General features: G+C 36.7%; 2 long non-coding RNA genes across 15 annotated transcripts; both read left to right on the top strand.

Moving 5' to 3' along the window:
- The first annotated feature begins 5,800 nt into the window (after positions 1-5,800).
- LOC113290131 lies at positions 5,801-14,460 on the top strand. 14 transcript variants are annotated; one of them, XR_003331422.1, is made up of 12 exons: positions 5,801-6,065; positions 7,707-7,826; positions 9,584-9,641; positions 10,620-10,745; positions 12,095-12,299; positions 12,411-12,485; positions 12,575-12,663; positions 12,762-12,860; positions 12,950-12,999; positions 13,074-13,226; positions 13,704-13,848; positions 14,060-14,460. It is a non-coding gene; the product is annotated as an uncharacterized LOC113290131 (long non-coding RNA). The 14 variants fall into 14 exon arrangements; XR_003331418.1 differs by having other exon boundaries at positions 11,612-12,299; XR_003331416.1 differs by having other exon boundaries at positions 11,609-12,299.
- A 4,184-nt stretch (positions 14,461-18,644) lies between these two features.
- Positions 18,645-23,433, top strand: LOC113286428. The gene is made up of 5 exons (XR_003329295.1): positions 18,645-18,861; positions 22,325-22,394; positions 22,481-22,547; positions 22,677-22,814; positions 22,937-23,433. It is a non-coding gene; the product is annotated as an uncharacterized LOC113286428 (long non-coding RNA).
- Positions 23,434-27,799: the final 4,366 nt, after the last annotated feature.

The raw sequence follows: 27,799 nt of genomic DNA, 5'->3' as shown, positions 1-27,799 counted from the left end.
TTAGGATCAAACGGAGTACAAGCAGGCTTACAATCAAAATATTCATACTTTCTCAGAATTTTTTCAATGTAGTGAGATTGATCCAAACAAATACCACTACTAGTTCTAGTTATTTTGATTCCCAAGATTACACTAGCTTCACCCAAATCTTTCATGTCAAAATTCGAACTAAGCATACCTTTAGTTTCATTGACAACAGATAAATTGGAACCAAATATCAGCAAATCATCCACATACAAGCAAACAATCACACACATCATTCTCAAATTTATAATAGATGCATTTGTCACCCTCGTTTATTCTGAAGTTATGTGAAATCATTAAATTATCAAATTTCTCATGCCACTGTTTAGGAGCTTGTTTTAAACCATAAAGGGATTTTTCTAGCTTACATACTTTCTGTTCTTGTCCAGGAATTACAAAACCTTCAGGTTGTTCCATATAAATTTCCTCTTCTAGTTCACCATTCAAAAAGGCAGTTTTAACATCCATTTGGTGAATAACAAGATTATGAGCAGCGGCAACAGCAATCAAAACACGTATAGATGTTAATCTAGTAACAGGAGAATAAGTATCAAAGAAGTCTACGTTCTCTCGTTGCCTAAATCCTTTAGCAACCAGTCTAGCTTTGTGCTTCTCTATTGTTCCATCAGGTTTAGTTTCCTTTTCAAAACCCATTTACAACCTATAGGCTTACAACCAGGAGGTAAATCTACTATACGCCAAGTTCCATTAGACATATGAGAATCCCATTCATTATCTACAGCTTCTTGCCAGAAACTAGACTCTGCAGAACTGAACGCCTCTTGTAAATTAGAAGGTTCTTCCTCTACGGCATAAAATTCAAAATCAGGATCTCTTGTGTCAGTCCTAGCTCTTTTACTTCTTCTAGGTTCAACTTCAGTGATCCTAGTTTCTGCACTTCTAGGTTCTTCTAATCTATGTTCAGAATCAGCTAGGTAAAACACTAGATAAAGAACCCCCACTATTACCCCCACTATTTCTAGATTTAAAAGGAAATCTCTCTTCAAAGAAATCAACATCAATAGATTCAATAATAACCTTATTATTAATATCAAAGAACCTATAAGCTTTACTGTTTTGAGCATAACCAATAAAAACACATTCATAAGCTCTACTTTCTAACTTATGTCTTTTAGGATCAGGTTTTCTAACAAAAGCTAAGCAACCCCAAACTCTAAAATAAGAGACATTAGGTTTTCTATTTCTCCAAAGTTCATAAGGAGATATCATGGTTTTATTATTAGGAATGCGGTTCAAAACATGGCAAACAGTCAGCAAACATTCACCCCACCAATGAGAAGCAGCACCAGAGCTAAGCAAACAAGCAACAGTCAATTCAGTAAGAGTACGATTCTTTCTTTCAGCTTTCCCATTCATTTGAGGATTATATGGTGCAGTTCTTTCATGTATAATGCCATTAGTTTGATAAATTTCAGTAAAAGGAGAAGAATCATATTCAGTGCCTCTATCACTACGAAATCTCTTAATTTTCCTACCAAATTGATTTTCAATTTCAGCAATAAAAATCTTAAACTTTTCAATAGCTTCGTTCTTATGGCTCAACAAATAAACATAAGTATAATTAGAACAATCATCAATGAACGTCATGATATACCTCTTGCCATTTCTAGTTAGGATACCTTCATATTCACACAAATCAGAATGTATTAAGTCTAGTGGTTTCGATTCTCTTACAACAGATTTATGTGAAGTCTTGGTTATTTTTGCTTGACTACAGTATTCACATTTTTCAAAATCATTTTCAGAAAATTCAGGGAGGACACCTAACTTACTCATGTTATTTACTAACTTTTTACCCACATGACAAAGCCTACCATGCCAAACATTAAAATTGCAAACCATATAAGCAGAAGAATCAATTTTATTCATAGCATCAACATTAAGCTTAAACATTCCATCAGTAGCATAACCCTTTCCTACAAAATTCTTATTCTTAGTTATAGTGTAAATATCAGACCCAATAGTTTGATACAAGCTAGCCTTGTTGAGAAGATAGCCGGAAACAAGGTTCTTTCTCATTTCTGGAGTGTGAAGGACATCTTTCAGCATGAGTGTCTTCCCAGAAGTAAACTTCAACTCTACCGTACCAGAACCTTTCACCATAGTGCTGTGGGAGTCTCCCAATAACACTTTCTTGTCCTTGGTTTCAGCATAAGTCTTAAACATGGACCTATCAAAACAACAATGACGCGAAGCACCACTGTCTATCCACCACCCATCAGATCCACCAACCATGTAGAACTCTGGATCAGAGACCATGGCAATTATAACGTCACCCACAACATTAGCTTGTGCGTTATTCTTTTCCTTGTTAAATCTGCAATTCCTAGCCATGTGGTTTGGTTTATTACAGATATAACAAAGAAATTCAAAATTGGAATTCTGTCCATTTTTCGATGGGTGTTGGTTCTTGTTTTGATTAGGCCTTCCTCCTTTCTTCTGGTTCGGGTTAGGTTTCATATCCCTTTTCTTAGGTTTTAAATTCGGATGAGTCTTATTGTTAGAAACAATGAGAATCTCTTCCTTCTTATCTTGTTTCCGAGCTTCTTCCTCAACCCTGAGCTTAACAATCAAACTTTCAAGAGAAAATTCTTTAGTCTTGTGACGCAAAGTATTACGAAAATCTTTCCAGCTAGGTGGTAACTTGTCAATCATTACAGAAACTTGAAATTGTTCATCAGTTTTCATACCTTCGGCCACAATTTCGTGGTAAATTTTTTGAAGTTCATGAGCCTGTGCAACAACTGATCTATCATCCACCATTTGGTATCTCACATACCGGCTCACAACATATTTCTTTGAACCCGCTTCCTTGGTATGTCTCATTCCTCCCCTTTAGCAGCACTGCCCCTGTGCATTTGTCCTTCACAAGAAAAAAGCTTGTGTGAAACTCAAAAATCACGTTGTTGTCCTTACAGAACTTAGAAACAGATAGAAGATTTGTTTTAATCTTAGGCACATGATAAATCTGATTTAATATAAAGCAACGTGTGAATTATGAGTGAATGTTGCGTTACCAATATGCGCAATCTCCAGACCATTACCATTACCTACACGAACTTGATCCGTGCCCTCATACTCATGCAGTATGCAGATGTTGTTCACATCAGGAGTTAGATGATGGGTCGCACCAGTATCAGTTACCCATTGTCCATTAGGTTGACCACCTGGTAAGGCAATATAAGCCTCAGGCGTTTTTGCATGTTGTTGAGCATCTCTGTCATAGCGAAACCAACATCGATCTGCAGTATGGTTACGCTTTTTGCAAATATGACAATAGACTGTACCATTACCAGAATTTCTTGGAGGCTGTTGAGGACGACGATTATTGTTTGGCGGATTTGGTCCTCTCGGTATATTTTGGACTCCTCTTGGTGCAGGTCTTCTTGCAGATGACGAGAAAGAACTAACATAGTTTGCAACTGGCTCTTGCATCTGAGACAGCTGATGTTCTAACCTCATCTCAAAAGTCAGAAGATGAGTGATGAAGGTTGATATGTCCATTGTTTCAGCAGTACTTAAAGTAGTAACAATATGATCATATGTATGATTTAATCCATTGCAAATGGATTTCTTTTTCTCATGTGCCGGTACGGTGTATCCTGTGGCTGCAAGCTGATCAAACAAACGCTTAACATCATTTAAATACACCTTTAGAGTCTTATTACCTTTGGCATATTATGGAGCTGTCTCTTTAAATTCATCTGGTGAGCAAATGGTTTTGGAGCAAACTCAGATTCCAAGGTGTCCCATATCTCTTGTGAAGTATCAAGTTCTGCAACTACACTGAGAACCTCAGGAGTCAAGGTAGAATTCAGCCAACCAACGATCAAAGAATCCTGGTGCTCATATGCTGTGAACGCATGATTAACATCCTCACTTTCTGGTAGATTTCTTGGTGGTTTTTCTTTTGATCCATCAATAAAACCTGTTAGGTCATAGCCTTTCAGTATAGGCTTGAACTGAGCCTTCCACAATACATGATTAGTACCAGTATGTTTCAAGGTAACGAGGTGATGGATTTGAACCTGGCGTAGAGTAGTTGTAACCTCTGCCATTGTTTGGATTTGTGGTTGTATAGGTTTTTAGAATAGGCGCGGAAGCCGGTTTTGGATCTTGAGCCTGATACCAAGCTAGAAGATGATATTTGGGTGAAATACTTCCACACTTAATGTGCACATTTTAGAGTTTTATTTATACTAGAAAGATACTGCAATGCAATTACATTGTTTGTTACAGACTCTATCAAAACAAAGACTCTAACAAACTCAAGACTCTGATTTAACTTAGCGTAAACCTAGCCTTAGAATTCTTCCTTGTTACTCGGTCTTCTGACTCTGTGATAGTGCTTATCTTGTTATTGTTAACAAGATGCAGCTGATGCAGTGTGCTGACTAACAAGTAACCAATCGAAGTTAGCCTAGTTGATTAGCGGCACTGCGGCTCTCTTCTCTTTCCTCTCTCCAAAACACACACGAAAAAACAAAAAATTAATGTTACATGTAATTATGTTAAGAATATCCCGAATAAATCTCGTTTATTACTCTGATGTCCTTATCTCTAGCCCTATAAATAACAAGGCTTAGTTGGGGCCCTGAAAAATAATCGGGGGCCTCACCAATTTTTTTTGCACCCCAAAACTTTCAGGAGCGTATTAATAGTAAAGTGAAAATACTGTTTTACCCCTTATTTATTTTTTTAATCAAAATTTTAAAATCAAAATCAAATTTTTTTTTTGAATTTTATGTTTGCGAAAAAAATTTCAACTCAAATTTGTATGAAAGGTTGACTGATTTTTTTTTAAAAAATAACGACCCTCAAGAGTCGTCATTGGAACAATGACGACTCTTGAGGGTCGTTATTTTTAAAAAAAAAAATCAGTCGGCATATGCGTAGTTAAACATTAATGACTGTCTAGAGTCGTCACTAAAACAATGACGACTCTTGAGGATCGTTTTTGGAACAATAACGATTGTTTAGAGTCGTCACTGAAACAATGACGACTCTTGAGGGTCGTTAATTTTTTAAAAATTTCATGACGACTTTTCATACAAATTTGGAAAACATAAAATTTGGAAAAAAAATGATTTTGATTTTAAACTTTTGATTTTAAAATTTTGCACTAATTAAGTGAGATTACCACTAATTAAGTGAGATTATCACTAATTAGATAAGGGGTAGATTAGGCATTATCAAAATATCTGGATAAGGGATAACCCAAATTAGGATTGGGTGACTTTTTTTGTCCTCTAATGGGAGGCCCCCAATTTTTTGTTCATAAATAAAGGTTCTAATGTTTGTCTACGATACACATATGAATGAGACTTTGTCTGTTCTTCCCCTTTATTTTTCCGTCTTTTTCTATTTCACACTACGTCATCAGCACGCTCTACGCTGAGCTGGTTCACCACTCTTTTTATCACGATTTTCCTTACTGTTTTTTTTAAACGTTTATTTTATACTCCCTCCATCCCGCTATTCGTTGACCTAATAGTACAATTTAGAAATGATTTAACTCTCAAAGTATACCACGGATGTTCATAAAACCTAGGATATTTCCGTCATTTTTCAAACCTTGGTTGCAAGTACCAAGTTAGAAGAATCACGGACACTTCCTTTGCCTATCGGCTGTTGTTGTACGCAGCTATGTTAATTTTGATAAAACCTAGGATATTTCCGTCATTTCGGCTAATATCGCTCTTTTATCTATTTTCCCTAGCTCTTTCCCAAACTTTTACAAATGAGTTCATCCAAACACAATGAAACGATTTCTACACAAAAGAGCCTGATTTCTCGAGTGGCGCTTTAAATCTCTGCTATCGTCTTCCTCATTTTCTTCTCCAATTTCCCCTAAATCTCAAACCCTAACATTTTCTTCACTCACACAGTCAAAATCATTTTCATCTCAAATTTTCCCAAAATCTCAAACCCTTGAAGTTCTACTCGGCCCTCAGCAGTCACTCATTATTTGTTATTCTCGTTTCTATTTAGCACAGGAAAAGGCAGCAGCTGCCAAAAAGGTATATTTGTTATCTTCCTTTCTCCCATCCTTTTTTTTTTTACATCTTCGTTAAGTTAACTTGAAGAAATTGGTTTGGAACACATGGTGTTTGTGATATTGCCGCTACCAGTTCTTAGTTATCAATTCGGATGAGAATCTTTTTCTTTTATCATTGTAGCACTTGGTTCAACAGACTAAGCATATAAATTATATATCTTTATCTCTCTAAATATATTCTTAAATTTAGTTTGTGACTGAAATTCAGTAGTTTTGAACATAATGTAATGTGGTTGCTTAGTTGAACTTCTTAAAGCGTTGAATTTTAGCTTAAACTAATAAAAAAGTCACCATGAATCTTTGTTCCGCACTTACTAATGTAAGATTAGTGACACTTAATTGTAAATGAGGATTGAGAATTGTGTATATCCTTATGTTGGATATTAACTAAGAGAAATGTGATATTCTTATTTCTAGGCTAGGATCTGTATTATGATGACTATCTTCGTGTTTGTTTGGATTCGGTGTATCGATAAATGAAGGCACATTGTTTTTAAACACCAAACAGGGTGATAATATTAACCGTCAATTTGTTTTATATGCTTTCGGTAACTATTAGGGGACGGAGCCAAAAATATTTGTTTTATATGCTTGCTGTAACAGATTAACCCTTCCTGTTTGTATTATATCTATTCATGGGATGGAGCCAAATATATTTTTGCTTCTTGATCCCATGGTAATCTGTTTTATCTGTACTCACATGCAATTGGTTGGAAATGTTATATGTGCTCTTAAATTTATTCTGAAAAGAGCGATTTTTTTCTTTCATGCAGGTGCACAGTCGCTTATTAACATTTAGGGTCTGATAGTTAAGTTTATTCTGTAGATCTTAAATTTATTCTGAAAAGAGCGGGTTTTTTTCTTTCATGCGGGTGCACAGTCGCTTATTAACATTTAGGGTCTGATAGTTAAGTTGTTTCCACTCCGTAGTATGCAGTCTGTTGTTTTGGTTGTGGATCGCTCATAGTTTCTTAAGTTAGAGTATAATGCAGTTACTCAGTACATTAAAGAAAACTGATTTTGATAGATTAAAGTAAAATGCTACAGTTGACAGTTCAAAAAATCAGCTATAAAGCGGTGTTTTCTTCAACAGTTGCTTTTGAAAGATTTTGTGCAATTTCCTTCGTTGTATTAGTGATTGTTTGTAGGATCAATTTTGTAATTTATGCAGTTTATGTTTCAAGTTATGTAGTTCTGTCCAGTATCAATACCGCTGGAATTTGTGTAAGGAATGAACTCAAACTTGAGACAAATGTCCCACGCTTCAGGACAACGTTGTATTGTAAATACAATTGTTCCCCTAGCTCCAGGTTCAAGCTAGGGGCCTGAGAGTTAATTTGTTTCCTTTATTTATTGATGATCACCCATAATTTCTTAACATTGGGTATATATAAATACAATTGTTCCCCTAGCTTCAGGTTCAATCTTGGGCCTGAGAGTTAAGTTGGTTCCTTTAGTTATTGATGATCACTCATAGTTTCTTAAGATTGGGCATATATTACATACAATTATTCAGTGCGTACGATATTCAAAATTCAATTTTCTAATGGTCTACCCTAATGATGAGTTTGTTAACTAATCTAAGTTATTTCAAGTGTTGCAGAAGTTCTCAACCAAAGAAGCCAAGCAGTGGAGATTGCATTCTACAACGCATCATGTAAAGAAGCTGAACAACGTAGTCCCGATTCTATACTTGAACCTATGTTTGTAGATGACCTCCAAGGTTAGTAATATTAAACAGTTACTATTTCCTTCAACGATGAGATTCTCCTACCAATAGTGTAAAAGTAATAAAAATTTAACTTAACTTGTATGAAATATTATGGCTTTAAGTTCGAAGTTCTATTTATGAATAAAAAATAAACATGAAAATCAATATGTTATACTAAATCAAATAAACATGAATAATTTACAATAGAACTTCTGGATAGACGATGTTAGTTGTTTCGAGATTGTCCGTTCCATTTTCCAGTAGTACTGTTATTCTATTTGCAGTTGTGCACCTCGACAAAGCAACATATAGTTGCCCATGGCTGGAAACAGGGATCTGTAAATCAATTCCCACATACTTGACAGATTGGCCTTGAGATTTATTGATTGTCATTGCATAAGCCACTCGGACTGGAAACTGACGCCTTGTCATGTTTACGTTTAATTCCGACACCGATGGTTTAAATGAAATTATTGGTAGCATCACCTTTTCACCCGCTTTGTCTCCGGTTAAAATTATTCCCTGGATCACATGTTTACCACATTTGGTAACCAATAGCCTAGTACCATTGCAAAGTCCCTCTGAAGGGGCAAGATTTCTCATCAAAATAATTGGACAACCAACTTTTAGATCCAACCTGAATGGTGGCATCCCTGGTGGGTTTAGATTTTGAAGATTTTCATTAGAATAATCCGGAATTCTTCCGCTTTCATCCGGATTTAATTTATCAGCAGCTAAATATGTGAACGTCCTTCCCTTCAAAATATTCAGTGCCTCCATGTTAATCTTGTCAACATCATCATTGCGCGCTGAGAGAATGATTCTCTCAGTTAGTTGTTCGGGTGATACCTGTTGAGATGTTCCCAAACATGAATACAGTTTGGATATCAGCTCTTTTATGTTTTCGCATCTTTGCACCGATGATGGCAGTACCATTTTTTCTTCTTGCTTTGTCCCAACCGGCCAAATTTGTTTAGCTGAATATAAATATCTTTTTGGATATACAGTTTGTATGAATATTTACTTGGTATAATTGGAATTTTAAAAATTATTACCTCGAGCAAGAACTTAGCGAAATCTATGTTTTCCGGATGGCATTGATCAAGACGCATGTTCTGGTCAAGCGTCAACACCTGCATATTATCCCATAGGGATGATTTTTGTACACATGCTCCAACAACTTCTGCACGACCTCCATTTGGTGCAATTGACAAAGTTTGTCAGAAGTCTCGTCCCATAACAACTGTAATACCTCCAAAGACTAAATTTTTCTCAAATATATATTGTAGTGTCCTATCAACAGCTTCTATACAAAATCTATGCTGCATCGACACTTCGTCCCATATAATCAACTTTGCTTGCTTAAAAAATTTAGCTTCTTCCTTTTGTTTTGAAATTGAACACGCTGATTTCATTAATCTCTGGTGGAATTTTAAACGTTGAATGTGCAGTTCGCCCACCTGCTAATAGTAGTGAAGCAATGCCTGATGAGGCAACAGTTACTACTATGTCTCCATTCAACCGACAGCTTGCTGCTATGGTATTATACAGGAATGTCTTTCCTGTTCCCGCACCGCTATTCAAGAAAAATAGCTTACCATCTCTATCATTCATAGGCTTTGTTATTGCATTGTACACAGCCCTTTGTTTAGCATTCAGTATTTCGATATTGTGTTGAAATGTAGGTTCTTGAATTGCAAATTGAAGTTGTTTATGTTCGAATATTAATCTGTTGCCGACAATCTTACCCCAGTTTTCTTTTGGTTTAGGCATTGGTGGAAAATCTTCCAGCTTCTTCCCGGATTCACGCAGTAATTTATCCACCAGGTACAATCCATAATCCAAAGTTTGTTCGTTTGTTGGATTTTGAATGTTGAACAATCTTTTCATTGTATGAGGAAGATCATCACATATGTTCATTCCGAATTTTTCCCATAGAACTTCTGGTTCAGCTGGGTTACATTCCGATAAAATAATCTTGAAAAGCTTTCTCATCTGACTACCTGTTTGATCACCGCGGCTTCTGCAAGACACTTTAAATACTCTCCATCATTTTTTAGTATCCCAAGTGCTATGCATGCTTTTTTAAATGTAGGATGTTCTTAGTTGTCCACAGTTCTCAAGCTCCGAAATTAATGTGCTCCTGCTACAATAGTCAGCAATAATCGAAGATAGTACAATTCTCCTGCATTAGGGCTAACAAAATGGATTATCGCAATATCAAAGCCTTGTTGCCTGATTTTCCATCTTTTTTCCTGTTTAAGCCAAACAAAGTGTTGTGGGAAATCTTGGTATGTATGCTTAGGGGCATTTGGATTTTTAGCATAATACTCAAAATGACACTGCTTCCGTTGATTGCTCCGACTCATACACAACTCTTTCTTGTCCGGGCAAATGTATTGCCAGCCTTTGCACACTTGGTACTTCTTGGTGCATGGAATAACGAAATAAACGCCACGCTGCTTCTGGCTGCCCAACATACCTGGCATCAATATACTCTTGAACCTCATCCCTTGCACCTACGATTACTGTTGTTCTATCATGTCTTTATAGATATATTTGTGTATGTATTTGACAACTCTTACACCTGCACACACTTCGACATTTATATGGCAGTTGAACATTCTTGTTAGGCGTAGATTATCGGGAACAACGTCAATATTGTATGCTTTGCGTCTACTGCGAAAAATAACTTCTCTTCCATCATCCCTTCTGTGATAAACTGGATACCCTCCACCATATAAACATGTAGCGTCATTGTAATGTTTGGGATATCCCTTAATACATTTTCCTTTTCTCATGCAGGGAGATTCTGGATTTCTATCACCACATGGTCCATGTACCATACACTTTCTAACTGTGTCGAAGAGAACTGGATCTGTTTCCTCATTGGGAAATTCTGCTGAACCAAATTTATCGACTTGCTCCATTGTACGTATTTTTTCTGATTTTTGAACATTAATGCATGCATGTGCGGCAGACCTCGTTTCTGGAATTCGATTGTGTGTACGTGGCCTACAACTTCTCCAAAAACTTTCTTTTTAATCATTTCATCCATCTGTGCCTTTCTTTTAATTCAAAAACACGTGCAACTAAATCAGGATGATCAGATGCATATTGGTGTTCTGAAAGCTCATCTTTGATTTCTGTCCAGTTCGGATTTGCAGTCAGTTAGAAAAATATCTGGATGATGGTTAACACGTGTTATTGCACTAGTGAAAAATGGATTTTTTACCGCTTTCCCGGTTTTACAAAAACCACTGGTGCCCGGCTGACATAATTATAGGAGCTGTGAGCTGCAGTAGTTTTTTTGGAAAAAAAAAGTGAAACAAAAACTTGTCTCAAATACAGTAGTTCTTTTAGGGGTATTTTTGTAAAAATATTGATTTTAAAGAACCACTGTGAGAGAAAATGGTTTCACAACTTCAGATTTATCCTAAAACTTTATCTCTTTCTCTCTCTCTTCACAGCTTCAGATTTATCCTAAAACTTTATCTCTTTCTCTCTCTTTTCAATCTAGCCTACATGCGCTCTATCTTACATCTGCTTCATCTTTTCCACCAAAACCCTAACCCTGATTCATTGTAATTTTTTTACCACAAAACCCTAGTCGTTGTCCCACAAATTGAACCGATTCTTCCAGAACTATGATTCGATCTCTTGCATTGCATTTGTTTCTTCGATCTGTAACATTTTATTCTTTCATCAATTTCTTCGATCTGTTCAAGTCAACCATTCTTCTATTTCGTTTACAACCAAAGAGGAAATCAAACCTCCTTTCATTTCATCATCAGTAGTATATTGAAGAAGAGTACAAAAGGAATCAGTGATGAAGATGTTTTGGTTTGAAGCAGTTCTTCCACTAGGAATTACCAATGTTGGGTAATTCTCATTTTCACATCTACAAATTGCAAGGTCAGAAACACGAAATAAAAACCCCTAATTTTCTTAGATTTTCTAAGATGAGCAGGACTAGGTCATATTATTTTTGCTTATTAATACCTGATTCATTGACAGTATTTGCAAAATTTGATGGATTTTGCGATTTCGTGGTTGGCATATTCAATTTTTTTCACTCTTGTTCTCATATCTTATTCTTCTGTACATAGTCATCATCATCCCCAGAGATTAGTCGGTGGAGCTATTTACAGTGATTATAAAGATGAAATCCCTGTGTTATCCTAAGTGTGTTGTTATTTAGATGCCACTATTATTCTTACTTCAGGATTTGATGGTCTCAGCCTTCTAAGCATTACGTTTTCTTGATAATGTTTTACAAGGGGATGGGAAGCAAAATGCTTCTGTGGTAGCAAATCAAGAGCAGCACCAACCATCTCTTGTGACAATCCATGTGCAATCTCATACACCCTGTTTTGCATCTTGTCCTGTACCAGTTCTATATGGATAGCATGTTAGAATTTTCCATTTGGTAGTGGTTTAAAGATGAAATTTTCTATTGTTAATGAATCATCATATCTCTGTCAGGTGAGGGAAAGTACAAAAGTTATATTTTTCCGCTTGCAGTATCGATTGTTTTATCTGGGAAATATGAAGATAATCTGGATAACATAGATGTTGTATTTTTATATTGGTCAGGGTGGCAATTATGTTAAGGGTAGATGTCGACAAATCAATGACCAAGTGATGTCGCCTGGAAACTTTGCGCTAAAGGTGCAAAGCTTAAATAATCTTGAATTGTTTTTGTAAATTTTTAATCTTTTCCTTCTAGTTTTTCACATTGATCGGCTTCCCATATGCAGAACAACTATAACCAAGATGTCTCTGCGAGACTCATTCGTGGGCATATATCATAAGATGGGAAACCTGGTAGAAGTTACACCAATGACAGGTTGTACAAGGTCGATAAATGTAGAAGTTGATCACTCACTATATTGCAACTTAGTAATCCTTCATTTGTGTCTCATTTTTATTTTACTTTATTTGCAGGTGATTAAGTACTGGGCAGACAGAGGCGCTTCCAAATTTACTATTTTTAAGTTTTACCTTAAACAACTCCAAGGCCAGCCTCCATTGACAACTAAACAGGTATGGTGTTTGATTAGCGTAGAAAAAGCTTGTTGAGTTTTGCTTGGATTCATTTTTATGATTCAATTGTTTATATTTTACGCTAATAGGTCTAGTATTGTAAAGGACATGTTCCTAACAGGATTGCAGAATTACATGGGTAAGCAGTTGGCAAGCCAAGTTCTTTTCCATTTTCAAAAGCATGTATTTGTCTTACGCATCTAATTGTTGTAGGTTGGTGTGTCAAGTGGAGGACAAAAAGCCATTCTCATTCCAGCCACCAATTTAATTGATCCTCCTCTTGAACCCAAGTCAAGTTCAAAATTTTGCAATCATATTTCCTCATCATATACATTATCAAGTAAAGTTCTCTTTTTGTATAAAAAGGTAATCAAAGTTTAGACATAGTTGATGAGTTGTTGTAAATGCATGAAGGATTCAAATACTAATGTGAAGCTCCCTATAATTAAGAGCCTCTGGACGCGGATGCGAAGGGACTTGCACTAATCCAAGAATTTAGGATTGTGCAAAATAAAATGGAGTTGATTTTCCATATGTTAGCAGAGAACGGGGCAGGCATGCACCTTCTGTAATTTGGCGATTGAATGTGCCATATAAACCATCATCATATTATATGCATTTTTTTTGGTGCTGCTTAGTTTCATCTTATGTTTATTTATTCTCTAAAAGTCAATTGTATATGAATGTGGTCCGCTGTGTGGTTGCTATGATGGTTGTGCAAACAAATCATCAGAGCATGGGATAAAGTATCGATTAGAGGTTGCATATCTGTTTATTTTGCTGATAACATTTGTATCAACAAGAACCCGGCTCTAATGTATGGCTTTATATCTATCTTGATAGGTTTTCTGTACGACAATTAAAGGACGGGGAGTAAGAAGTTAAGACTTTATTTCCTCTGGCTCTCTTGTATGGGAATGAATACACGCGTGTTTACAAAATGTAAACAATGTTGCTGAGTAATTCGTAACAAGACAATATATTGCAGGTAAGGATAAATTGAAATTACATTAGTGTCAGATAACTTAATTTGAATCCTTTGGCTTTTCGTAAGCTGCTATGGAACTGCTTATTTACGATAAAAAAAGTTTAGGGAAAATGAACTTGTACTAAAGAACGTACTTTTGTCTTGAGTGAACTCATCTACTTGAGTTTTTCGGTTACATAAGAATCACTTGGAGATTGAAATTGTCTGGCAGGTTGACAAGAATCTCTACTCATAGTCTTTCATCCCACATACTCTCCATGAGGATGCTGATCATCTGGATGTGCTTATAACATGCAGATATGGTGTATGATTCATATCTTGTCACCACCTCTCCTGTTTTGAAGACCGAATACATTGAATTAAGTTGTTAATCAGCAAATGAAGACACAAATGGTAAAGTGGTTCAAGTAAAATGCTACTAAATTGTACGGGGGTGTTTTTAAGTTTTCTAGTTAAGTGAAAGGAATTGAAGTTGAGTACTGTTAGTGTTGAAGTTTTCAGACTTGAAATAGGAGTGATTTCCATTGTAATAAAGATTAATATAATGCTCATTCAGGAATAAGTTCATTATCATCATAATTTTGAACTCATTTATAATTATAAATTTTGATACTGTGTTGTTTGTTGTAGCTTTAGATTCAGCCGAATCAGCTTTAGATAGCTTTAGATTCAGCCGAATCAGCTTTAGATTCAGCTGAATCAAATCTGTTTTTTCTTTTATAAAATAAAACCTATATAAACCACCGTGTCTATCAGTGTTACTATTATCAAACCGTTGAAACCAGTAGGTTTTTGGAAAAAATCAAATTCTGTGAGACACGTTCGTTTTGGAAAAAACCACTTTTAGATTAGAGCTGAAGAACACAATTGTTTTTTGCGATATAACCTCCTGTTCTGACAGTGGTTTAACTTCCATTTTCCACTAGTATTGTCATAGAATCTTGATAGATTTCAAACATGTGTCTTGGACCCCCAATGAATGAAGATGGTAGAATGCATGGTTTACCTCCCTCGTTAGGCTTTAATCCCGTATTTTTCATTTTTTTTATTTCAGCGTACTGGTTTGTACGTAGTTTCCCTTGGTTAAATCTCAAAAAATCTAAACGACTTTGCTCAGTAGAAGCCCACAAATCCACTAAAAATTCCTGGAAAAGTTTTCCTGCTCTTAAGATTGTTGAATACTCTAATTTCCGCTGAAAAATACGATAACTGAAGTACTGCATTGGGATCAAAGATACATCTGTACACGTTTATGTATCAACATCCCACTGATTGAGATCTATGCTCCAACCTAGCTCACCGTACGGAAATAATAGGAATACTGTTTATACTTTGCACCAACTTCTACATCTTCAAGACTGTTTAATTCATCGATCAACTTTTTATTGGCCTTAACATTTTTCCCTTTCCAGATTTCTAGTTGTGCTTGGGTTATCAAGTGCCCGACTCATCTTTTTTGTTTCAATTTCAAAGAACAAACATCCAATATATAATGCCAAAACCATTAACAAAACCGTAATTGAGTAACAATACGCACCAAGCATTCTAGAGCCATATCTTTGTCCTCTATCTTGGGCCTCTCATCTACTCGTATCACTCGAGTATGCGAAACATTGAGGTACCACAACATGTAACACAGAATTGCATCATCATCTATTCGCGATCGACTATCCATAGAAATTCTGTTGTACCCTCTGTCTTCCCAATCATCACATGATGGTAAAGGATCGTGAACAATGTTAATATCATTATCAAATGATTTTGTTTTTTTCTCATTGATTTTAAACTTCTTGTGCTCCTTTGGTATTTGTTGTACGTAACCGCATTGTCTTGCGACTCTCGTCGGGTTGTACATTACATATCCTCTTGGATGAAACAAAGGCCCAAAATAATGACATTGCTCCTCACACCCAACCTTCTTTCCTTTTCCTTTAGCCAAATCCTCCTTGTAAGGATCAAAGACAACATCTTTCGTCGTCAAGTTGTCTAACTGGCGTCTCAACTTCAGATAATCCTTTTTTTGGTTCTTCGGCTTACTTCTGTAGGTGTACTTGTCTCCATAATACACGTGATCCCATTCCTTGTTCTCAAAAGCCCTTTGAGAAAATATTGGGAAGTGCGAATATATCCACGCCTGCAAAAAAGCCATATTCCCTCTGATTTGGTTCCTTTGAGCCCTAGAAGCCTTTCTCAACTCGTTTAACGAGTGTGCAAGGATAGTAGTGCCCTAAGAGTATTATGAATCTTTTTAAATGGTTGCAACAACTGGATAAAGTTGGCGCTCACACGGGCACCAAAAACGTCGGGGAAGATAACAACTCCCAAGACGTAGAGGACATACGCATTGGCCTTGGCGATGATACGTTCCGCCGTCAGCACATTTCCCTCGACGCAAAGCTTCTTTGTTTCCATAAATTTGTCCCTCAGCTTCGAGAGATGGAATATCCTCTGCTTTGACTTTCCTACTTGAATCTCTGACTTGGTCCTCTCCTCATCCCATTGGAACACATCCTTGGTGAACGCGTAAATCTTGTCCCACCCAAGCTCTTCACATAGTCTTCGTGCTTCACATATTTACCTTCTATGCTTAGCCCGGTAATGAGCTTCGCATCATTTGGAGTTATCATCATTTCTCCAAACGGAAGATGCAAAGTATTTGTTTCCCCGTGATATCTATCGGCAAAGGCGGAACAAAGAGGTTTGTCGTAACCAAGGTCCAAATTGTCGACCGCAGGAATCAACCCCGTAAAATTCACTTGATCGATTACTTCCTGAACTTCTCCAATGGTTGATTCTGGTGCTAGAATTGGTCATTGTCTCATCATACTCACTGACGTTCCTGGATTCATAAGACGAACGACATCCTTGTGATCATATCAAACAAAACAAAACTTACTCGATGGACAACAATCAAAACACTACATGGATAATAAAGTTTACGTTACATGGCATAAGGTTTAGGTACTTACTATGGTATGGCAAACGACGGCGACCCAACTGTCTTTGTACCCCCAAAACATCTGTCCTCCATTACCGGGTAACCCTAAAACAGGATCACCAAGGCCGCGATGATACATCTTCAGCGGGTCGGGCATGTGGTCACCTTTCTTCTTCTTTGAAACTTCTTTCTTTTTTTTCTTACCATCTGTCTTACCTTGTTCTTGAGCGTCTCCTCCTTGGACTTGTTGTTGAACTTCTCCTCCTTGGACTTGTTCTTGAACTTCATCAATTTCATTGTCATTTTCTTCGTCTTCTTTCTCACTTTCTTTATCTTCTTTGTCACTTTCTTCTCCATCACCTTCATTCTCACTTTCTTCATCTTCTTTGTCACTTTCTTCTTCATCACCTTCCTTGCAACCACTTTCTTCCTCGTCACTTTCTTCTTCGGCAGCTTCTTTATGACCACCTTCCTGTTCAATAGGTGTATCGAAATAAGATTCTTCATGTGTTTGTTGCTCCGCTTGAGGTGGTGGCTCATTGATGCTGATCCTTTGGCTTTACTCCCCGTGGCCTTTCGGTTGGAAGCATTCAAATTTTGACCGTCTTTTCGACGAGGTCCCAAAGGCATAGGAGAAACAACGTCATGTTTCCTCTTATATTTGTTTTCGGTTTGATTTGGTTGCTTTCCCTTGTTTGGCCTGTAGAATACGGAGTTAAGCGACAAACAAAAATGGAATCGAATGCATTTTTTGTAAGTCAAGGTATACAATCGGTTTACTCAATATACACATAGAATCCGATTCTTAACATAACACAAACACAATCGGTTCATTCAAGTGCTCATGTAGTCCGATTCTTACAAAAAAAGATACAGAAACGAGAGGTAGTTGTTCTTACAGGAATCGGTCTACTCGATACATATGCAAAGTCCGATTCCTAACATAATAAAATCAACAATCGGTTTTTTTAAAGTGCTAATGTAAACCGATTATACTAATCGGTTTACCCGATATATACATATATATACAAAGTCCGATGATTGACTAAGCATATAAGAATTCAGAGGCTACACAATCGGTTTTTGTGGACACATATATAATCTGATTCTAACGAAAAAAGTTACGGAAACAACGGTTATCCCTACCATAACTGAATCACATGCAGAATAATCGTTTTGTAAGAAAAAAAACATAAACCGTTTCTAAATAAAATCGGTTCACTTTTACATTAACGTAATCCGATTCTGTGAAACACGAAAAAATTTAATTTCAAAATTTTTGATTTCTAACCTATTGCATGTTACTAAAACCTAGTTTAGAGGATTGGGTTAATAGAAAAGTATATGATTCGACCCATTTCCTCCTCTTGTTGTTCGATTAGTGATGGTTCTTCTCGAGAAACCGTTTTTTTCTTCGGTTTGTTTCCAATTGCTTTAACAATTCCGGGATTACATTCATTAGGATAATTGATTCCAGTGGCTTGTTTGTATCTTGATGGTTTCGACATTTTATAAAAGAAAGAAAACGATTAATCGTTTTTGGATCGCCGATAATCGACGAGTTTTGGTTTCAAAAAAAAAGAAAAAAGAGGGAGTAGAAGAGATGAAGAATCGGTTTATAATTGAAATGAAAACTGATTTTAGTTTTAGGTTTATTATTAAGAGTTGATGGGGGTAAATTAATAATATTAATATTTTTGAGAGGATAATTTAGTAGTTTCATTAAGATTTAGACACCCCTTATCATTTTGTATTGGGTAGATGAAGTAATCTATGGGCCCCAGTTTAGCCGGGTAAAAGAAGGGTCTGCGTCTGTCTATAGTTTTGGCTTCCGTCCCAAATATTTTAGTAACCCTTATTGTTATTTCTATCCAAAACCCTACTAAAGGTTATGTCGGCTGCTTCATAGAAGAGAAGTTCAGTTTCTCAGAAGAGAATCGTGGTTCAGAAGGAACTCAAGATTTTATAGCTGCTTAAGATTTTTAGGGTGTCTCGGATTTGTCGATAACAACATTACAACTGTGGAGAAATCAATGTTAGGTTTCCTGTGGCTGCAATTAGGAATTTGTTTAGAGGTCTACATCGATTTTTTTTCTTCTATTTATGCAAAAAGGAATTAGTCTTGTTTCCATTTAGATTAATTTTTTCTCGTTTTTTCCCTTTCTATATTATAAGCTTTGATTTCGTTGGTCTGTGTAGGATAATTTACATATTTTCAGAAAAAAATTTAAGTTTTGATATCGTTGGTCTGTGTAGGATAATTTACCCAGTAGTTAGATATTTTCAGAAAGAACAAAATCAAAAGGTTTTTGAAACATTTTGCAAAGATTTGGTCTCTGTAATCCATGGGCTAGGAAAACACATCTAATTAAAATTCAGAAAACACATGCAGGGGGTTAGTCGTGGGAGAGTTTGAGAGATTTTAATGTATTTAGGTTTTCTCCTGTTAGTCATGAGGGAGTTTGAGGGAGTCTCTCCAAATCCCCGTTAGTCGTGGGGGAGTTTAGAGGAGTCTCCTAAACTCCCTAGAAAACACCTGTTAGTCGTTGGAGAGTTTAAAAAAAGCTCTTGAATTCCCTGTTAGTCAAAAAACCCTACAATACTAGGGAGTTGGTTGCTTTGGGGAGTTCGAAGGAGTTTTTAGTGTATTTTGGTCTCACAACAAATCTCTCAAAAGAGTAGAGATTTGGGAGGAGTTTGAGAATGTATAGCTTGAAAAGGGTCTCAGTGATTTTCTAATTTTGTTGTACTGTTACAGTAATCGAGCTAAGCGAGTATTTTCCTCTGCACCAATTACTAAGCGATATAGTTTAATATCTCTTAAGACAGCTGACGGGATCAACATTTTGATTCAAGGCCTTATCTCGTTCTCAGGGAAATGGGTTTTCTCCAGAGGTTGTTACTACTACTACTGTGTCTTTATTCTTCTTAGTTATGCCTTTTTGATTTGTCTTGTCTCATGTTGAAATGGAGTAATTTTAGTTTGTGCATATAAATTGTTCTGCAAATGACTAAATGCGTAAGCTTCGTAAACAAAAAAATCCATATGAGTTATGCTTTTTAGGTTACAAGTGATGTTATGGATTACAACCTGCATTATTTCAGTCCTTTTTCGGTTATTAGTTTATTGCGAACAAATGCATTGGTAAGTCAATTTTGGTCCTTGTTGAGGACTATAGTATCTAACTATGGGTCATTGAAAGTTCGCATTGAGAACAGTATGTGCACATTGAGTATCAAATTACGATACCTGTTCTGGTATTAGAGGAATTTAGTATTATCTATTGATGGATACCTACACTATGAGCAGGTTTGCAGTCGTTTCATTGTGGGGTTTCCATTTGGCTGGGAGGATGTTGCTGATCAATGCTTGGACCAACATCTGCTGGTGATGGTGCTCCAGTCTTCCTTTCCTGAGTTAAAAGAAGTGCCGACTTCTCTTTCCAACAAGAAGACGTTCACTAACATGAAAAGTGAAGAACCGGAAGATCTTAGTTGCAGTTATGATACTGGTATGGATGAAGTTGTAAAAGATGCTCCAGTATCTACAAATTCTGATGTGAAAAATGCTGATCCAAATGAGGCCACTGTTGTTGTTCCAGTAGGCATCCTGAGAGTACAAAGTTGGCTAAAGCCAAAGGTGGAGTTAAAAAAGGTAAAGTAGGTCGGAAGAAGAAGAAGGGAACAAATTCATGTTCTATTTCTGGGTTTGCTGGCTTTGGAGTTGTACAAGTCCATCTCAAAGAGGATATAGGTCATGTTTCTGAAGGAAAACTGGAAAGATCTGTGTCAGAAACGCCCATTGCAGCCAGTCATAGTATGCAAGAAAGATCTGGAAGTTGCAATTCTAGCACAACCAGGACAACGGCTATCTCACTCTCCTTCGCTGCAGTTTCATGCTATTCCAGTCCTTGAATTTCTCCTTCTTGCTGCGACACCGACACACACAATCAGCTCCAGCCCCCATATCTCAGCACACAGCATTGCTGCATTCCATTGTTCTCTGTTAAGCTTCATTCCATCACCGCCAACATCGAACTCATTTCAGTCCCTTGTTTCGCACTACCACCACCATCACCAGTACCATTTAGTTCAAGCAACATCATCTCAATTCTTTCCCTGCTGTAACTATAACCACCTGCAAGTCAGGTTCAATACCAGACTCGTCTCTGCTTTAATCAGTTAGCATCCATTCCCTTCCGTCAACACTCATACCCATTTCATACAACTGTAGCTCAATTCCATTCTAGACCTTGTTCACCATTGCCATGATCAACTGCACATTCACCATCTCATTCTCTATAGTTGATTCCGCCTTACCTGACTGTCACCACCAATACCCACAGCCATCTCTGGCAACAATATCAAACTGCAGCACCATCTACACTGACTCTCACAATACTCCTGCTCTTGACTGCAATCCCAGTTCAACATCAAGCTTAATACCGCCACCAACTGATCAAACATTCAACACACATTCCATTTCCAGCTCATCCTACCAGTTCAGACTTGCAATCTCCCATGGCCTCACTGCAACTTCACTTCCATACCCGCTTCAGTTCGTCGCCATACTGCATCTCCATTATCTCAGGTCATCACCAAACTCATCAATCGAACCCATTTGTTATCTCAGTACATTCCCTCTTCAGACACAACCACAGACTCAAGATTTCAATAGTTGTGCTGTGAACAGAATATCCTACTTCCCTGCAATGCACAGACTCAACACATCTGCAATCTCCATAACCAGCTGCTGCAAAAACACCAACTTTTCTTCCCTGCAACCTCAGACAACTCCCATCTCAGTCCATTCCTTTCTTAGCCAACCGCAAACGCACAACTGCAAGGCACAGGTTCAGCTCGTTACAATCTACCAACTTCAGACCAATACCACAGGTTTAGCTCCATAATTTCTGCAACATTCCTTCCCTCGACATCATCATTTCAAATTCTTCTTAACGGCACCAACACTGCCTGAATTCAACCAACAGTACCTTCAGCTTCTTATTTTCTTTGTTGCTTCTTGTATCTTCTTTTCCCTGCAAATGAAATTAGAGCACAGGGAAAACCCATCTATGTTTTATGCACCCATTCCAACCTAGTAATGAAATAGAAGTAGAGAAAATGACGGCAGCTGCTTGTGAAGATGATCATAAAAACCCGACACTGAAATTGAGCTCAGCTCCCTTTTATTGTTTCTTAAAAGAGAATGAGTTAGGAGTGAACTCTCTCAAACTCCCCCAAACTCCCTCTAATAAACTCTCTCAAACTCCCTACACTCCCCCAAACTCCATGAACTCAAAAACACCAAACTCTCTCAAACTCCCTACACTCTCTCAAACTCTCTTAAAATTCCTGAGATTTAAAATACACTCAACTCCCCTGAAATCACTCGAGGACTAACCCACTCATGATTTTTGTTGATGTTACTGACAATTTAGATGCTTAAAGCTGAAGATTTTTTGGAAAATTTTGCTGGAACATTAACACAAGTTCTAGTTCGATGTAATTGATTTATTTTTTATTTTGATTTTAAAGGTGTAGCTGACAGACCCAAAATCATGGCTTTTACTGTTAACTCTTCTGATCGGAATGAAAGAACAAGCAAGTAAGTTTAAATGATTCTTTATCGGATTTCAGCTCAGTTCTCCAGATTTGATGTATACCTTACTATCCACCTTGTATCCATTTCAGAGAAGCTCCTCAGCTATGTGCATTGTTGAAAGAAACGAAAGAAGGATTGGATTCAATGAGGAGCAAGGTGCAAGCTTTAACATTGAATGATATCGAAGGGAACCCAGTTGTGTATTTATATCGCACAAGTAAATAAATTAGATTAATGGATTAGTTGTCTTTCTGTTCATCTCTAATTGGCTATGTTCAAAAACAGGTACGAGAGTAGAGAACCTATTCAGTATAGGATAAAGATGATGATACGTGCAAGACGAGAAGGGGGGATTTTCACTCGTGCATCGCTTACGGAGGTGGAGAAAAAGCAAGGAAAGCTTATGAAGAAGTCGAGAAACAGGTATGAGTAATATATATTGCACTCTTAAATCATTAAGTAGTACCATTATCCGTCTTGATGTTAAATTATGTATTTATCTGTGTTCATTATGATAAATCCCCTACTTTACTTGACAATGCCAGATTGGTTGGTTTGTCGGAAGATTTCTACAATGATGTTAGAAGATATGGTAGAAGTTTACCTTTGAATTAGGATGGGGATGAAGGTCCATCAAGCTTCAGTAATTCGAATAGGGGAGGGAAAAAACAGTTTAAGCGAAAGAAAATAATCATATGAGTCTCTCCCTCTCCCTCTGGAGTTATAGATGTAAGATCAACTGAAGCAAGGGTACCTTTACCAGTGAGAGAACAACAACGCCTCACTTTTGGCTTCTAATATTTTCATGCTTAGGCGGCTTTGTTTCTAAGACGTAGTTTTATTAACTCTGGCTATTAACTCTTCTCCAAGAACATGATAACCACCCGCCCTTCTAGTCCTTAATGGCACAGTGAAGCAACATAAATGAAACCCTGTCAACTAACTCTGATCTCACTGGAATATATTGGATTAAACTGCACCCTGGATACTGACTATTATGTCCTGCCTAATGCAATTGATGCAAGCAAGTATTACTGAGGAAACCGCCACTTGGTTTGGTAGTCACCCAAGTTTCATGTCCAGTTTTATTTGTCAATATAAAGTTTTCTTTGCATTAAAGAACAAGAAAAAAAGAATGGAGACTTACCCCGTCTCTTTACTTCCATACTCTATTTTTTTCCTCCGTCCGATTTTTTTTTCAGTCAGTCCGAAATAAAAATGACCAGCTTCTGTTCATAGTGGTATTTTCTTATTAAACTCTCAAATATATTTTTGATGTTTTATAGTTATAAAATCACTAAGTATCACCCGGGCCTTATGGGGGGTCAACTTCTTGTTTCGGTATTTTACCATTTATTTGTGGTTATCGTATAAGGTTTTCTAGCTTACTTCAATGACAGTCAAGATGCAATAATTCTATATTAAATCTTTTGTGTGCAATAATATTCCTTACCTGCAAGTTATATTTACAAAGAGGTGAGCGTTCATCATCCTTGGCTTCATCATCCTTGGCATTTTCGGTCCTCTTCATAATATTTCCCTTTTTATGGGAAAGGTAAGAGCGGCGACCTATTGTTTTCTATAAGAAATTGAGCTTTGTGCATGCACCATCGAGTTTGTTGGAAATAATAACTGATACTCCTAGTTGTTTAGAAACTTCATAAGCGATAATTACATTTTCACAAAAGAAGACGATTCAGGTTTAATTACATTCTAACAAAATAGGTATGTCGGTAGTGATGGTGATAGTTAGAGCTGTCAAACGGGCAAGCTAGGGTCAACCCGGCCCTAGCTTGCCAACCCGTACTAGGGTTAGGGTCAACCCTAGCCCTAGTACTATTCACGAATAAGCTCAAAATCCCAACCCTAGTCCTAGACGGGTCAACCCTGACGGGTTGGCGGGTTGGCTTGTTAATGTTATCAATTTAAAAATTAAATTTAAATTTAGGATTGTTTAGGATTATTCATTTAGTAAAGGTCGAACCTAGGTCAATTTGGTGTTTAACTAGAAGCCCCACCACTGAATTGTAAAGTGAACGTTTTTATTGCCACTTAATCAACGATATAGCCGGTTACGGCGCTTTAGTTTTCTTAGGCAGAGAAACCTAACATCAACTAAGCATTTTACTTTTTTTTTTTTTATCATTTTATAAGTTTAAATTAATGTGAGTAAGACTAACTCACTGTTTAAATTATGCTAGTCCTTTTATCAATTTAGGACATCCCGAATAAATATGTGATTGATGAATCTAAGTTGTAATTTAATTTATTGATTGATTATTTAAAATCTAAAAAATGTTATATTTGTTTGGGTAGATCCAAAATTAGCTTTATTTATTGATTTAAAATTAACTAATTCTAATATATGTTTGCAAATCATGGATTTTAAAGAGTTGGTGAGATTGAGGGATATATTTATTAATTTTGACGGGTTGACGGGTAACCCGCGGGTTGGCCCTAGCCCGGCTTGTTTTCTAGTAGGGTTGTATATGCCAACCCTAACCCGGCCCGTTTAGACAACAAGCCAAGCCGGGCCGGGTTGAAACAAGCCGGGTTAGGGTCAACCCGCAAGCCGGGTTATAAATTGACAGTTCTAGTGATAGTGGTTATAAAATCTTAATTCCCTTTATAAAAACTCAATTAGCCCAAGCACGATTTTAAATCATGTAATTTTAGCATGTTTGAGGTACTTGTATGCACATGTGATTTCACCTTTGGTTGGATCCCAAACGGGAAGATTGATGGCGTATGGAGCTTTCAAATATGCTGAGTGTTTAAGCTAATGATTGTGCCCATTTGTGTCATACCTACAAACAATCAGTAAGAGTAGGATCTGGACACTGCTGTAATAAATCAAAACAGTAGGTAATTACGCTCTGGGTTGTTTAGAATATAAAATAGATACTCCCTTCATCCCAAATTAGATTAGCTAGTTGTAGTTTGCACAATTTTTAAGGCAAGGAGAAAATAGGAGTATATTTAAGTATTTTTTACAATTATATCTTTACGGTGGTGCTATACACCTCCCTACTCTCCTCCCTGATGAGTTGTCCTTCACATCTGGCACTTAAAAAATAAAATCAATAAAACACGTCATCCATAAATCTTGTTTGGTAAAATTTATGATTATCTATTTATGATTATAGATAATCCTAAATTGATAAATGATTTTGGTATAATCATTTTTATTTTGTTTTTGGTACTCAAGTTTTGACCAACTTTGTTGTTTGGTCTAACATTTGTCCAGCTTGGTGTTTGGTACTTGGAAATGACGTTGATCTGCGTGGACTCGGTTTGACCTTGACGTGTCCACCAACTTTGTTGTTTGGTCAAACCGAGTCCACGCGGGTCAACGTCATTTCCAAGTACCAAACACCAAGCTGGACAAATGTTAGACCAAACAACAAAGTTGGTCAAAACTTGAGTACCAAAAACAAAATAACCCTAAAAATAAATTTTTCCAAACATTTTTTTCCAGATAATTGATTATTTTAGAATGATGATCTCAAAAAGGAGAGGAAAGAACAATGATTTAGGATATTTTTTTAGACCTATGTTGTTTTTTTTGTCTCTCTCGTGATAGTTTAGAGAAAATAAGAAGAAAAAAAATTCAATTTGAGTTCCTTAGGAAAAATAATTGATTATAATAAATTTTCAAAACAACTTTTTTCTGTTTATGAAAATAATGGATTTTTTTTAAATTATGATTAGGGTTATTTTGTTTTTGATACTCATGTTTTGTCCAAGTTTTGTGTTTGGTCTAATATTTGTCCAGTTTGGTGTTTGGTACTTGAAAATAACGTTGACCCACGTTGACTGTTGACTTCTGTTTCACATTTATTAAATATAAATATAAAATCTAATTATTTACGGAATTTACTATTACACCCTTCCGTCCTGAGTTTGACCCTACTTCAATACTCTCCGAGTAGAACTCGGCTCATCTTTTTCCTCTGTCTTCCTTATTTCTCTCTGTTGATTCAGAGAGTTGATTTATGCTGAGAGTTTTTTGTGGAAGCCTGAAAGAGATTAATTAAACCGAGAGAGAAGATAATGATGTAGATGAACATGGAACAATTGATGATGGCGCTGAGATCGATTGAACTCAGGTAATTTGGGGAAAAGGTAAATCAGAGAGAATGGAAGTAGGGTTTCTTTGATGTGATCCTGAATTGGTAAACCCAAGAAGAAACTATAGGGTTCGTAGATTTTATTTTCCAAATAGAAATTAGGGTTCTTGGGTGTGAATTTACATAAATTAGAAATTAGGATTCTTAGGGTTCTTGGGTGTGAAGTTACGGAAATTAGAAATCAGGGTTTTCGGGGATGAGATTAAAGATGGAGTTAATTCGAGAGTGGATTTGGTTCAATCAATGGGACTTATTTGCCGGCAGAGAGTGGTGTTGGAGCTCAGTTACAGATGTCGGTTGGCTGGGTTTGGTTCAATCAATGGGAGTTATATGCCGACAGAGACTGGTGATAGAGCTCAGTTACATATGGAGTTAATTCAAGAAGACGAATGAGAATTGGGAAGTATGAGTCTGTGGTGTGAATCTTTGCATTTCGATTCTTATTTTTACCAATTGACGATTGTGCTTGACGGGGTTGCTATGGTTTAAATTGGGGCTTAGCTGAAGTCCTTGAGATAGCAATTTTGGTGAGTCGTGAATTTATATTCTCGTTAGTGGACAAGAAGTATTGCAGCTGTTTGCTTGAGTCAGTAGTGAGTTGAATTCGGTGGTGGTAGTTAGTTCTATGAATTTGTGGTCTATTCTATGGGGACTCTTATATCCCAGCTAGCAAAGGCATGAGAATGGATGGATGAATGGGTATTGCTGCGGAAAGAGCCTGAGTTCATAAAATGGAGGATGTAAATGATGGGTATTGTGTAGATTTGTTTTGGGAGTTTTTCTGTGGATTAAACAGAAGTTCAGAAAATCCCAGTGATGAGAGGTTTGGTTATGAATGCAAATTCAGAAATTCAAGTGTTGGTACGATTAAACTGAACTGATATTTGTTGGGATGTAGTGAGTTGATGATTAGTCGACGGAGGCGGAAGAAGAAGACTGAACTGAATAAAATGAAGTCTAGTAAGGGGAGGTTCTGCAGAAGAGAAATATTCAAGTTAATGGATGGAGGCGGAAGAAGAAGACTAAAGGCATTAGGGTTGATAGTTATTTGATCTCATAGGTTCATTAGAACCGTTGGATCCAGGTTCACTTCAGGGTATATTTGTAAACTAAAGATTTATATTTTTAAAAATTAATTAAAGAATTTTAAACTTAATATTTGTATGTTACTCCCTCCGTCCCACCATTAAATGACTTATTACTTTTAGATTTTGTTCCACCATTAAGTGACCTATATCACTAAACAAGAGATATTTCTAAATTATCCTTTTAATTGAT

The sequence above is a fragment of the Papaver somniferum genome, chromosome 6, assembly GCF_003573695.1.
Source record: "Papaver somniferum cultivar HN1 chromosome 6, ASM357369v1, whole genome shotgun sequence".
NCBI classification, from domain to species: Eukaryota; Viridiplantae; Streptophyta; class Magnoliopsida; order Ranunculales; family Papaveraceae; genus Papaver; species Papaver somniferum.
The sequence above is the reverse complement of the archived record's forward strand: the minus strand, read 5'-3'. Positions and strand labels throughout refer to the sequence as shown.